The 14,194-nt window shown below is 33.8% G+C and overlaps 1 long non-coding RNA gene across 2 annotated transcripts; it reads left to right on the top strand.

Moving 5' to 3' along the window:
- The first annotated feature begins 225 nt into the window (after positions 1–225).
- LOC122521648 lies at positions 226–8,249 on the top strand. 2 transcript variants are annotated; one of them, XR_006304806.1, is made up of 3 exons: positions 226–374; positions 6,857–7,184; positions 7,590–8,249. It is a non-coding gene; the product is annotated as an uncharacterized LOC122521648 (long non-coding RNA). The 2 variants fall into 2 exon arrangements; XR_006304805.1 differs by lacking the exon at positions 226–374 and adding an exon at positions 6,172–6,342.
- Positions 8,250–14,194: the final 5,945 nt, after the last annotated feature.

Genomic DNA, 14,194 nt, shown 5'->3' with positions numbered 1-14,194 from the left:
TGACCTACACTTTAGTATTGCAACAATAATTACATAGATTAAACATATTAAACGAATCTCTACTAATATATTAGACTACACTTCTTTTAACTTGTTTCTGTCGATTACATTTTTATCTAATGATTTTAATCACGTAACCCATAGGTCGCAAGTATTGATATAACGTATATAACATACAGCGAACATTGAAAATTTCTTCAGTGTGAACTACCGGACCGACTCGCAAACAGTGGTGAATCTGAGTTGATGTTAGACAACACGATACGGCACTCTCTTTGAATATTTTTCAATTTAAAAATTCATTTTCTATTTTTTCCTTTTGATTACTATGAATATCGTACATAGAACGTTTTCATTTTTAATTGCATGTGGCTGTAAGTAATACAATTACATTATATTATTTTATATTTCTAAAAATATTAACAATATCTTGAAGATATTAATTTTTCATACGATTAGCAATAATTTTCATATTACCAAAATTAGATGTCCTCGACACCTCCTCTATGCCTTAATTTACAAAAAAGAAATAGATATCAAAATACGTCCCTTTTCATGCTATGCAAGTTTCGTATGAATCATTTTGCGTATTATTATTTTCTATATAACAAATATATTAGAGCCGAACAGAGTAATTATCTTTGGATACGAATAACGCGAGAAAAAATGATCGCAATACCATGTTCATATTAGGTATTTCAATTCGTTGTTTCGTACACTATATAAATATCATGAAAAATATAAATAGTTCTTTGTAAAAAACGTATATATTCTTGGAAATATTCTTCAAGTAAAAAAATTACTATAAAATGATAAAAATATCGAGACAAATGAATGTGAATGAGTGGAAGAGTAAAGACTGATGAGCGTATACGTACGAATGATTTATTAATTGACGCGTGATTCGTTCGCGGAAAATCACGATACTTAACGGCTTAGATGTTAGGTGTTGGGAAAAAAAAGGAAATTCGAAAATCGATCGACTTTAGGTGTTAGATGAGAACAGTCGAACTAAGACGTAGAAGTAGACGTTAGACAAATTGATGGTGATCGAATAGACAACAGAAAATATAAGAAACAAAATAAGTGTTGACAAGAAGAGAAGACGACTCAGTTATAAGCGAAAGGCACAAAGGAAAGTAAACGCGACAAATAGATGATTGGACCAATAAGGAAGGTGATCGAGAACGATTTTACTCTCACCTTTTCCTGCTATTTCGTATATTATTCAATTATAGAATGATAATTTCAACGTATAATTAGACAAAATTATTTTAACTATTAGATCTTTTTATTAGATAGTGGTTAACGACCATTATTATTTTCGTTGAAAAATGCCGTCACGGGTGAATGTTGAGAATTGTTTATTTTGTTAGGAATAAGGATAGGAGAAATAAATTAAATATATCTTTGAGCCCCCAGCCAGTAATAATAAGTACACTTTATTTGGCTCGTCAGGGAAAAGCCCTTCGGCATAAAAACCCTGTGGTGGTCAACCACAGACGACGCACGTAGCTTACCTATTTTTTGTTGAAGAATAAAGATATAATAATTGTTTCACCTAACACGTGGTGGTAAAAGTGTAGAGCGTCCTCGTCCACTTCGTTACTTATCTGGTGGGTAATACCCTGATAATATGGACTCTCGCGCGATTATACAGGCGTGGGACGAACGTCTCCATGCCAAATGCCTAAATAAGCATTCGTGAAGGGATTAGACGGTGGGCCCTGAATAGCTCAATGGATAAAAAGCAGTCGCCCGGAAAGCAAAAGATCCGTGGTTCGAGTCTTGGTCCAGTCAGTCCAACGGATCAATTTTTTCACGAATCGTACAAATAGGGGCTCAACCGGGATGGAAGTTAGCTTCGTAACACGCTTCTACAATCGTGCAAAATAATTGAAGATCTATCAAAAAGAGGTTAGGTGATAGTAGCGACGCTTATCGGTTAGCCGGGGAACTAGGAAAGATGCCTTTATTTATTATTTATTATTTATTATTATTATTTATTATGCCAAGCAGCGCGTTCAGGATCAGAAGAGAAGAGAAGAGAAGAGAAGAGAAAGAGAAAGAGAAAAAAAAGAGAAGAGAAAAAAGAGAAAAAAAATGGATAGTTCAAGAAGAAAGCTTAAAAAATGACGGAACATTAAGAGTTGAATGTTGTTGCAGGGGATATAATGAGGGACGAGCGTCTCCATGCCAAATACTTAAACAAGCATTCGTGAAGAGATTGGTCGGTAGGCCCCCCGATAAGTCAATGGATAAAAGAGCAGTTACTCGGAAAGCGAAAGATCCGTGGTACGAATCCCAGTCCAGTAGTCAGTCCAACGGATCAATTTTTTCACGAATCGTATACAGGTATCCGCTATGATTGATATTCTTGATGTAATTCTTCTTGTAATGATATGTTCTTGATTCACTTTTTGTTCTCACTAGTTGTCTCCGATGTATTGTCGTAGTCGGTCAGTGAAGAACAGACCGAGTGTTTTTTGGTAATGGGCAAATCCAAACCAAAGCATTTCTTTCATACTTTAGATACCATAAGCTACCCGTCATTGTTGTCATTTGTTGAAATTGAAAACTTGAAGTCTGTATAATGTGTGTAATATGTAGTATACGTAGAATGAAATGTAAACATTCGTCTTATTCCCTCAAAGTTTAGTTTTCTGAAGGTTTAAACACTTCTACCGCGTGTGAACTGCGCGTATGTCTTTTTTTCATCATCATCATCATCACACAGCTATATGTTCGTCCACTGCTGGACATAAGCCTCCCGTAAAGATTTCCATCTCCCTCTATCCTGTGCTGCATTTAACCAATTGGTTTCGATGCGCTTCAGATCATCTGACCCACGAGTGGGCGGTCTGCCTCTGCTGCGAAAAGCGTGGTCTCGCGGTCTCCATTCAGTTATTTTTCTAGTCCATCTGCCGTCGTTTATTCTGGCTAGATGACCCGCCCAGTTCCATTTTAGAGTCGATATTCTTGTGATGGCATCTATAACTCCACTTCTATTTCTCACCTCTGTGTTTAGAACTCTATCTCTCAGGGATAAGCCTAACATTATTCTTTCCATCCTTCTTTGCGCTACTCTTATTTTGTTCGCGGTGTTCTTTGTTAGAGTCAGTGTTTCGGCTCCGTAAGTTAGTACAGGTAAAATACATTGGTCGAAGACTTTCTTCTTAAGACACATGGGAATATCAGATCTTAAGATGAAGCTCAATCTTCCAAAGGCTGCCAATGTAAGACCTATTCTTCTGCCAATTACGCAGGTTTGATTATCCCTTCCCAATCGAATCTCGTGGCCTAAGTATTTGTAGGAGTATACTTGCTCAATGTTTAAGTTGTTCACGTGCAGCAATACGCCACTGGATCCGGATGCTCGCGGATTTGTTTGAGATAACGAAACGGAGAGCAAAACCCCTACCAGGGTAGATACAAAGAATATATAAGGAGCATCTTTTTGGCCTAACGATTATTATATCGAAAAAACTCTTACCGAAAAATTATTATATCGAAAAAACTCTTACCGAAAAAGCTCTTCTTATTAAAAGTGTCTCTTACAAAAAAAGTGTCTCTGACCAAAAAGCTCTCTTATCAAAAAGTCTTATCAAAAGCATTATATCTAGTAGTTTTATATATTTAAAGGTTTATTCATTTCTCGTCAGAAACATTTGCTTTATAATTTCTTTCATTATTTTTTATTATTCGAATATTACTAATTATAAGCTTGTATTTGGAAGTGTGTGTGTGTGTGTGTGTATGTAAGCGTGCTGCTCGTTTTAGGGACTCATTCTGTAAGTAATTGTTTTCCCTTATATAACATATCTTTTGAACCAGAGTACCAGTGAACGGGATTGACATTCACCTCTAATAAATCTTTTCGTTTCATTCCTTATTCCTTTAATAATTTGCTCATATTCCTAAAATCTATTCGCCATTTTTATTATTATTAAATCATCGAGAAAGACGAGCCTGCCTGGTCCCGGCTATATTCAGTGTACGCAGAGTGGCCAAAATAGGCTTTGTTTATTACATTTTAACGTTTCGCGTCTCCGGACGTAACAAACTGGTGTCAGAAGTGGGACCGAGTTCGTTTTTCCTCAAATTTAAATAATAATAAAGATGGCAACGGGAATTCGCGGTCAATTTAAATCAAATCCAGATGCAATAGATTTAATTGTGGAAGAGGCCAATAAGAAAGAAAGGCGTTTTAACGAAGAAAGAAGGAGATTTTAGTTGGAAAAACGGCAGTTTGAGGAGGAGCGTAGCCATTTATTGAAGGAAAAGGAGGAATTGGATATATATACATATCAATCTTGATGCTTATGGCACGCCGTTTCTTTATTTATTGTCAAAGATAATGAGCCTTGAATAAAAGAAAAACAATAATTTATTTTAACAGAAACTATTATTATTTAGTCGAGAGTAAAAATAATGAATTATTTTATGTTTCGACGCATAAAATTAATTAGTATAATTAATTGATATAAATTTTTTGCCTCACAAAAATTTATTTGTATATCAAATTGAATACGTATTCTTTTTAAGACGAAATTTAAAATTTAAATATTTTTCCTATTAAATTATGTATTTTATAAAATTTTAAATTACTGACTTTTTGTCTCGTAAAAATTTATTAGTTTATCAAATTAAATACATATTTGAAAAAGAAGAATTTTATATCCACACATAAAATTAATTCAAGATATATATGAAAGGATATTCTAAAAACGTGGAATTTATTTTTTGTCTATACATAATTTTAATTCATTTTTATTATGTTATAAGAAAACAGTAATGCATTCTGATTCATCTTCGAGGTCTTAAGAATTGTACGAAATAAATTGAGCAATTATCGAGTGGTGCGTTAGCCTAAGTAGTAACGTCTTTGCTTCTCGCGCCGGTTATTAACGTTCGATTCTTCTTGGGGGAATTATTTTTTTTATAAGTTTTTCTATCCTTAACAAGGAGACGGTCAGTGAGAGCCACCTCAGATTTTTTTCAAATTTTGCACTAACGATATAAAATTTATTAAGAAATCAACATTATTACGCGAGTAATAAAATTACTAATTATAAATTAAATAATATCCAATAAATAACAAAAATTAATTTTTAACGTGCCGAAACGAGACATTTTTTAGGATGATATTTACAGGATGAATTTGTAATTTAAGTAATAAATCTTCCTTTATTTGTGCAAGATGTAAAAAAATTTATTGCTTTTAATTTTTTGTAATAATTTTAATTTTTTTCTATATATAATTAGAAATTAGGAAATGTAAAAACAATTTATATAACCTAAGGATAGAAAAACTGACTTTAGTTTTTTGTTGCTAGGTGGAGTCGCTTCCGAGATTTAAATTTCAACTTTCTTTTTTTAAATAGAATGTTATGCTTAGTACTTATTTCCCGATAACGGCTTTCGAGGCAAATTCAATAATGTGCTGCATTAAATACTGTGGAGTTTGAGGAATTCGAGAAGTTTGCTTATCGAAGTTTCTAGAATTATTAATAAATGATTTCTTTATAATATCCCCAAGTAAATGTTATTCTTTATTTGTATATGTGTGATGGTATGAGTATAGGTGGGGGAGAGAATGTATCGGTGACGAAAGAGAAAGAAACCGTTTCGTTAGATTAGAGTGTTTGTTTAGGCTGTAAGGTTACACCGTTTGGACATGTCGCCTTTGTTTGGCCCTATCGAAGTCTCTCGAACGGTCTTGATCTAAAAGTGCAGGAAGAGTCTTTATTCACGATCAGGAATTATCGGGAAGTTTCTAAAGGGATGCTAGGAAATGACGAGAGACTATGGAGGGGAGGATGTTAAGCACATATAGGCGACGGGAAAGGCCGGTGAGGGCAGCCCGATGAAGTTAATTGTTTATATGATGATTGTTGAGTGTGAAAGGAAACGAGAAAGACGGAAGACAACGAGGGACGGCGAAGGAACACGAAAGACGACGATAGGCAACGAAGAGTCGAGTACAGCGTGTTCTTCGCTAATTACGACGGTTGTAATCACGGCGTTAAGAGTAATACCTAATATCTTGTGGCGATAGATTGTGAATTTAGATTAAAGGTGCTTACCGTTCTATCTCTTTATATTCTTAAATCTTTTAATAATTACTGTTAAACGTTATTAAATAAATAAATCAAATTACTAGATTAATAAATAATAAATCAAAAAATCTTACTCACGTTTTCGCGGATTACGCTGCCGTACAGCGCAACCGGTCTTTGCGAAAAACTTCTCCGTACCGAAAGGGATAGACAGGAAAGAGACATAAAATTAAAAAATAACTATAATAAACTGCTAAACGAAATCGTCCTCGAACGAGCTAGGGTAAGCAAATTCTCAAATATAATAACAAACACATTATAAGTTTTCCGATAAAACAACCAGCTGACGGAACCACAATAACCGAAGCATTCGATCCTCTTTATGATGTAGTGACCAAACTTGGAATTATTTCTCTTATTGTCAGTAATATATTTTTGATCACTACTATTTGGAATATTTCATGATGATTCATTTAATATCGAAACGCGTTCAAACATAAATTTTTAATTTAATATAATTTTTTAATTACTGCGTAAAAAAACAATACAATCTTGTTATAAAACATGTGTATGATCTTTCGATTAATGTTAACGAAATTTGTCATTCAAAAGCATCTTTGTTGGATCATCGCATACTACCATTTGCTCGATGCATTTTTAATAAGCTAACGAGTTCGACTTCTCCTTTTTTTATTTTATTTTTTTTTTGAGCCAATTAGATCAAATCAGTCAAATTTATAATTAGAAGCAAGTTCATATGTCTTTTTATTAATTTTTGATCTTACATTTGTTTACAGATAAAACGAGACTCGCCTGCGTTACGGCAGCAACTGTTGGTGTCGGTGCAGTAGATTTCTTCCTTTGGAATGAATTAATAAGTGAATGAATGATGGTGCTTCGTGGGTTTTTATAGTAAGAAGATGATTGCTATCCCTTCTCTAGGTTGACTGACCAATAGCAGGCAAGTCCACCCCCATAGTCAATAGATGCAGAAGGTTAACATTTTTCGTAGATGTAATGGAAACCATGTGGCGAAAAAAACTCATACCTGGGTTGTTTGCATGTTTTGTTTGCTAGTTTTATGACTTCCAGGAATGTGCGATGATATTCTCTCTGCATCTTAAGGTACGATTATTCAACGCCCAACCAGTCTCGAAAAATTTACAGTACGATTTATTTCTTCTGTTACGTTTTACGTAACAAATTTTCTTCATTAATCTTAAATAATTTCCTAAATATTTTATATTTTAAATATAAATTGTTATAAAAAATATGGAAATAGAATTTCAAAAAATTCATGAAATTATTATATTAAAGACTTTAAAAAGATGTACTTATTATTCTCTATACATAATTTTAATTTTTGCATTTAATTGCAAATTTGATTAGCTCGACAATGTTTGATTTATTTTAATCATTTTTCTTCGAGAACATTTTAATGTAGTTCTCATAAATAATATAGGATTTATCAATAATTTATGAGTGAATAATTTATTTCAAATATTCTAATTGATTACTTTTTTTTTACAGTTATAGGCAAATTGTTGATCCAAAAATTTGTTCCCTTATCGGTGAGACTCCAGTTATGGGAATTCATCTTGCTTTGAGAGGACCAAGTGGTATCATACGTTTAGGTGATCCAGTTTACGTAGATGTTCCGTAGGAAGAAAAAACGCCTGTGCACACACCGATGGGTTTCTTGCGAGGATGAGATTATTTGCAACGAAGAAAATTTTTTTGTAGGAGACCATAATTCGTGACGTGATCAAATTAGAAGAAATCGAAAAAAGTAATCTTCCTCGTGTTTCCCTTATAATTTAACATTTTATTTCGGAAGAAAAAGAAGAAGTAGGTTTAATAAGAATTTTATTCGAAGTAATATTTCGGTATAATGATTGTTTATAAGGATTTACTATAATCGGATTGTACGTAGTAATATACGTATGTAAAATAATTGTCTGTTAATTAGAGTATAACTCATTTTGTTGTAATCTATTTGATTACAACAAAAACAGATCTGACAAAATCAGATCTTTCATCGTTACGAGTATAATCGCACGATTAGCGAGTTATATTTTTGTAGAAATTGTAATATAATAATATAACTTGATTTTGGATATGCACAGAGCTTAATTACAATTTTTAATACACATTCGCAAAATGCAGTTTTTAGAACGTTCTAATTTCTAATCTACTTGCTATTAAAATTTTACTTAATGATTCAATAATCCAATAACCTAATAGTCTACTCATTCTCATCTCTACGCTCTACTATTCTCATCTCTAAATCCTAAATACGTGGGAAAAAATCAGAAAACAAGTATTTTTTGGAGGACGTTTAACCATTGGTATGTATTTAGTAAACTTCGTAAGGTATATATAGAAAACAATAATATTTTTTAAAAAGATATGTTGATTTTGAGTTACGTAATGAGATATTACCTGTTATTATCTGATATTACGCCTGCATGATCGCTGGGCGGATCGAGATCAGCGATCATGTTGCCGGTCCTAAGCCCGGGGAAAGGAGGAAGGTTGTTGGACCAGGTTAGCCCCCTACCCAACGTAAAAAAAAAAATTGCGGCTCATAGAAACGACACTCTGCCTCGGAATAAGTAAAAAAAAAAGAATGGAACGAACATATTAGCAGAATGGACAACAGAAGAATCGTCAGAATTGCACGGGATAAGTCACCGATTGGCCGCAGAAGTACGGGGCGCCCACAAAAAAGATGGTGCGACAATTTAACAGTGCAATAGGCAGAAAAACGTCGTTACGAAACAGGCAACTTGCCTAAACTAAAGAATGAAGAAGAAGAAGAAGTAATGAGATATACGTAAATATTAAGTACTTCCTCTACACCACCTTTCATTCAATCAATGTTTGTAAGTCAATAAAAAATAATATACATATAATGAATAAAACCTTCATATATCTATTGTTAAAGTATATTTAAAATGCGCGCCTCAATCATTCCTGAACTTTCGAAATTTTAATGGAATCCGTTTTAGTCAAGTTTAACCCAGACGGCAGCATTATACCAAGATCGCTTGGCGTAAAAATGTTGATATTGAACAAAATAAAAATGACAAGCTGAGAGAACAAAGATAAGTTCAATTAAAAAATATATTTCTTGAGGTATAATGACCAATTAAAAAATTAATTGAAATGACGTTGGCTTCGTTGCATAGGAAGAAAGAAAGATATATAAGAAAGGTAGGTATATTATTTTCAATCATTTCAACAAAAAAATACTAAAAGAAAAAAGAAGTAGTAATATATTAATATTTTTACCTGTGCAAATAATTTCATGGTTTTTGATAATTTCACGCTCATCAAAGTGATCAAAACATAAACTTGATGGTTTTAATGATTTAAAAGTTGCATCAATTCCTCATTCCCAGATAATTCGGGGTTTTTCATTTTTTTGAAATGTAAGAATTCACAAAAGGAATACTAAATTTAACCATCGTATTTTTATCCAGTTCGATTATTATTTTATATAGGTTCACACATTCATTCACTCAAAAGCACAACCGAAACATACGATATATTACGCAGCATACTCTATTATATATTATTTTTAAAAGAAATAACACTTAAGGTTCTTCTTGATTTATTCTCAATCGGATTTTTTCACTCGGTTTTGAATAATTTTTAATTTTATAAATGATTCATTTTTAAGAAAATGATTTAAATCAGTTTTATTTCTTATTTTCTCTAAAAACTATTTCAAATTTTGCGCCAAATGATATTAGTAATATGCTGCCATCAAGCGGTAGAACTTGACGATCAGTATCCCCTCTCTTCACTTCGTTGTATGCAGCACAGCTGGGCCAGCTAACCAGAAGTTTTTTCTTATTCTTATGTCGGACATCCACGAGGATACATCTCGGTTAGAAGCAAGATCATCTTATTATTATTCTTCACATGGGAAAACTCAGCGGATAGAGGCTACACATAAAGACCTCTCGTAAGACGAAATAAACGAAAACAAGGCCCCTTTATACGAGCGAAATATAGGCATCATCTGTATCTCCTTATACGAACGATATATAGACACCTCTTATACCTCTGTATATAAGCCAGGTAAGCTGCGAGAAGCGCCGTAACTATCGAGAGGTCAGATACGTTTTCAACGTTGCTAGGACGCTGTTCATTCCTGTATTACTTGTATAATAATCCAGGGTAAGGCTTTTCTCTGATGAGTCAATCAAATTTTTCTATTACTATTAGCTCGATTAGGTTTTTTATTTGTTATTCTAATTTAATCCTTATCTTTCTTATCACTAGATTATTACAATTACCAGAAGATTTCACGTTGGAGAAATTTGCGCGGATATATTTTGGCTTCTTCTGTGAGGTGTAAATTCCCGACTCCTAATTTAAGCGAGATTTTATCTGGACGATATTTCTACGCCGAGAACAAAGGATTTCGAGCCATACATATTTTCCGAACATCCACGCCACCCCATAGTCTAGTCAACGAGGGCCGTTTCCTCCATGTCTCAGGAAAGAGGGCAAGAACTTGATATAAAAGTAAATAGACGGCGCTGAATCGAATGGTGCTAGTTTTTTTGCGGTAAGAGGTGCCGTTTTTGAGAAAAAGGGTAAAAAAGGATAAAAATTGGTAAAAAATGGCTTTATCTTTGAATCTAGGCATTTAATCGAAAAAAGTTTCAAACAAAAGTTGTAGAGAATTAAAATATACATAAAAAATGTTCTATGAGTTATCTTCGTATTTTCAAAAATAACCGAATAAAATTGGATTGAAGATGGGAAAATAATTGTAAGAGTGGGGAAGCAAGTCCTGCCTCTCAGTCGGCTTTTACACGCGAGCAGGCTAGTGTGCGTGCGAGCGTCCGTGTGCACTAATCACAAACGAAGGATCTTCGGCAATCTTCGGGACTCTCGGTCTTGAATGAAAGTGCGAGTGAGAGAACAAACCAATATTTCTCTCTTTTTATTTATCATGCGATAACGAGTATTATTGTCCATGGCCATCGATTGTTGAGCGTTCTGATATTTCTCTTTTATATTTTTTCTTTCGGTAGCAAAAATTTTACGTCTTGGACATCGAGCGTCGAGCGTTTTGTATATCTATATATCGGCGTATAAGCGCGGCATTTTTAAATCGAATCTTGATGCTTATGGCACGCCGTTTCTTTATTTATTGTCAAAAATAATGAACTTTGAGTAAAAAAAAAATAATTCATTTTAGCAGAAACTATTATTATTTAGTTGAGAGTAAAAATAATGAATTAATTTTGTGCCTCGCCATAAAATTAATTAGAATAATTAATTGATATAAATTCTTTGCCTCACAAAAATTTATTTGTATATTAAATTGAATACGTATTCTCTTTAAGACGAAATTTAAAATTTAAATATTTTTCCTATTAAATTATGTATTTTATAAAATTTTAAATTACTGACTTTTTGTCTCGTAAAAATTTATTAGTTTATCAAATTAAATACATATTTGAAAAAGAAGAATTTTATATCCACGCATAAAATTAATTCAAGATATATATGAAAGGATATTCTAAAAACGTGGAATTTATTTTTTGTCTATACATAATTTTAATTCATTTTTATTATGTTATAAGAAAACAGTAATATATTCTGATTCATCTTCGAGGTCTTAAGAATTGTACGAAAAAAATTGAGCAATTATCGAGTGGTGCGTTAGCCTAAGTACTAACGTCTTTGCTTTTCAAGAATCGCTCAACAAACGATGGCCAAGGACAATAATACTCGTTATCGCGTGATAAATAAAAAGAGAGAAATATTGGTTTGTTCTCTCACTCGCACTTTCATTCAAGACCGAGAGTCCCGAAGATTGCCGAAGATCCTTCGTTTGTGATTAGTGCACACGGACGCTCGCACGCATACTAGCTCGCTCGCGTGTAAAACGCGACGGAGGGATAAGCTTGCTTTCTCCCACTCTTAAAATTTTTTTCCCATCTTCAATCCAATTTTATTCGCTTATTTTTGAAAATACGAAGATAACTCATAGAATATTTTTTAGTATTTTTCAATTCTCTACAACTTTTGTTTGAAACTTTTTTCGATTAAATGCCTAGATTCTAAGATAAGGCCATTTTTTACCCTTTTTTACCCTTTTTCTCAAAACCTCGGGATCAAATTTAAATAAAATTAGCACCATTCGATTCAGCGTCGTCAACTTACCCTTAGGACAAAGATGCACGCGTTTAGCTAAAAAACTGGAAGTTAGGCCCGCGTTGACTGGCCTAAATCATATGCATCGACAGCTACGGTTTCTACGGGTTTTTCTATAAAAGCTCGTGCTTTCACGCTTCAACATGATTCTACCACGAGACCTGCGAGCGATCACCTCGAAGAGAACTACACTCTTGCGCTACTACATCAGCGGAACAAAGGAACAAGAGAAGAAGGCCACGTGGTCAGAATTATATTCTGCTTTGGATTAACATCATCAGCGATAGCTGCTGATAGGCAAGCCAGCGACACATCAACAACAACTGTATTTTCAACCAGGGTTTTTATGCCGAAAGGCTTTTCCCTGCAACGAGCCAAATAAATCGTACTTATTAGTACTGACTGGGCTCAAAAAATATATTTTAATTTATTTTCACCTACCCTCATTCCTCATCCACCTATAAGTGCATTTTCAACGACAAGAAAACTACCGGAGTACCGATACAAGGCGTCGGTCGTTCAACAAATATATTACCGATATAGTGATTTTATTAGTTTGCATTTTTGCATGTTTCATATTTATTAATATTTAAATTTAAAATATTTCTCTATTTTTTCTTTTCTAGTCTTCCAAATAAAAAATATACCTGTACCCGATGAAAGACGCAACAGGCGAAAGAGGATAAGCTACAGATCAATCTCCATTTACGATCAGAATCAATTATAACCGGACTGGACACCTACAATGACAACACTGACAAGAAGACGGAGAAATAGCTTATCTATCGCTCATTCCGAGAATAAAAGTACCAAAAGATGTCTCACCGAGCGCGTCGTTAAAGAAGTGTAGAGCGTCCGTACACATCGTTACCTTTCTCATAATTGTTGCTCTTACAAAACGATAACAAAATTTTCCTTCGGGTTTTATTGAAAATAACTAGCTGGTTGTCTCACCATGAGAATTTCGTTTAGACATCTTACTGTATATTTATTCTCGGAATAAGCGATAAATAAGCCATGTATTCAATCTTGGGTTGGACGCCATATATTTTTTTACTGCTTCTTCTTCTGCTCCTTTTTCTGCTACTTCTGCTTCTTCTTCTTCTGCTTCTTCTTCTTCTGCTTCTTCTTCTAATTCATCTGTTTCTTCTTTTGTTTCTGCTTCTTCTTCTGATTCTTCTGCACCTTCTTTTGCTTATTTTGCTTCTTTTGCTGCATCTTTATCTGTATTTTCTGCTTTTTCTGCTTCTTTTCCTGCTTTCTCTTCTGATTCTACTGCTTTTTAATCTGATTCTTCTACTTTTTCATCTGACTCTTCTGCTGATTCTTTCTTCTGCTTCATCTTCCGTTTATTCTGCTACTTCTACTACTTCTTCTGCTTCTTCTGATTCTTCTGCTTTTTTTTCTTCTTCTTCTTTTTCTGCTCCTTGTACTTTTTCTTTTGCTTCTTCTACTTCTACTGCTTTTTCTTGTGCTCCTTATTTTGCTTATTCTGCTTCTTCTTCTGCTGCTTCTTCTCCTGCTTCATCTTCCGCTTATTCGCCTTCTTCTGCTTCTTCTTCTGCTTCATCTTCCGCTTATTCTGCTTCTTCTGCTTCTTCTCTTGCTTCTTCTTCTGCTTCTTCTGGTTCTCTTTCTTCTTTTTCCTCTTCTGCTTTTTCTGCTTCTTCTGCTTCTTCTTCTGCTCCTATTTTTGCTTCTTCATCTTCTTCTGCTTCTTCTTCTGCTCCTTTTTTTGCTTCTTCTGCTTCATCTGCTTATTCTTCTGCTTTTCTGATAATTCTGGTTTTTCTGCTCCTTCTTGGGCTTCTTGTGCTTCTTCTACTTCCTCTTCTTCTTTTCTGGTTCTTCTGGTTTTTCTGCTTCTTCTGCTTCTTCTAGATATTCTGCTTCTTCTGCTTCTTCTAGATATTCTGGTTCTCCTGCTTTTTCTAGTTCTTCTGCTTCTGCTT

This window comes from Polistes fuscatus, unplaced genomic scaffold, assembly GCF_010416935.1.
Source record: "Polistes fuscatus isolate 324 unplaced genomic scaffold, CU_Pfus_HIC Scaffold45, whole genome shotgun sequence".
Lineage (NCBI taxonomy): Eukaryota > Metazoa > Arthropoda > Insecta > Hymenoptera > Vespidae > Polistes > Polistes fuscatus.
This window is presented reverse-complemented; position numbering and strand designations above follow the sequence as displayed.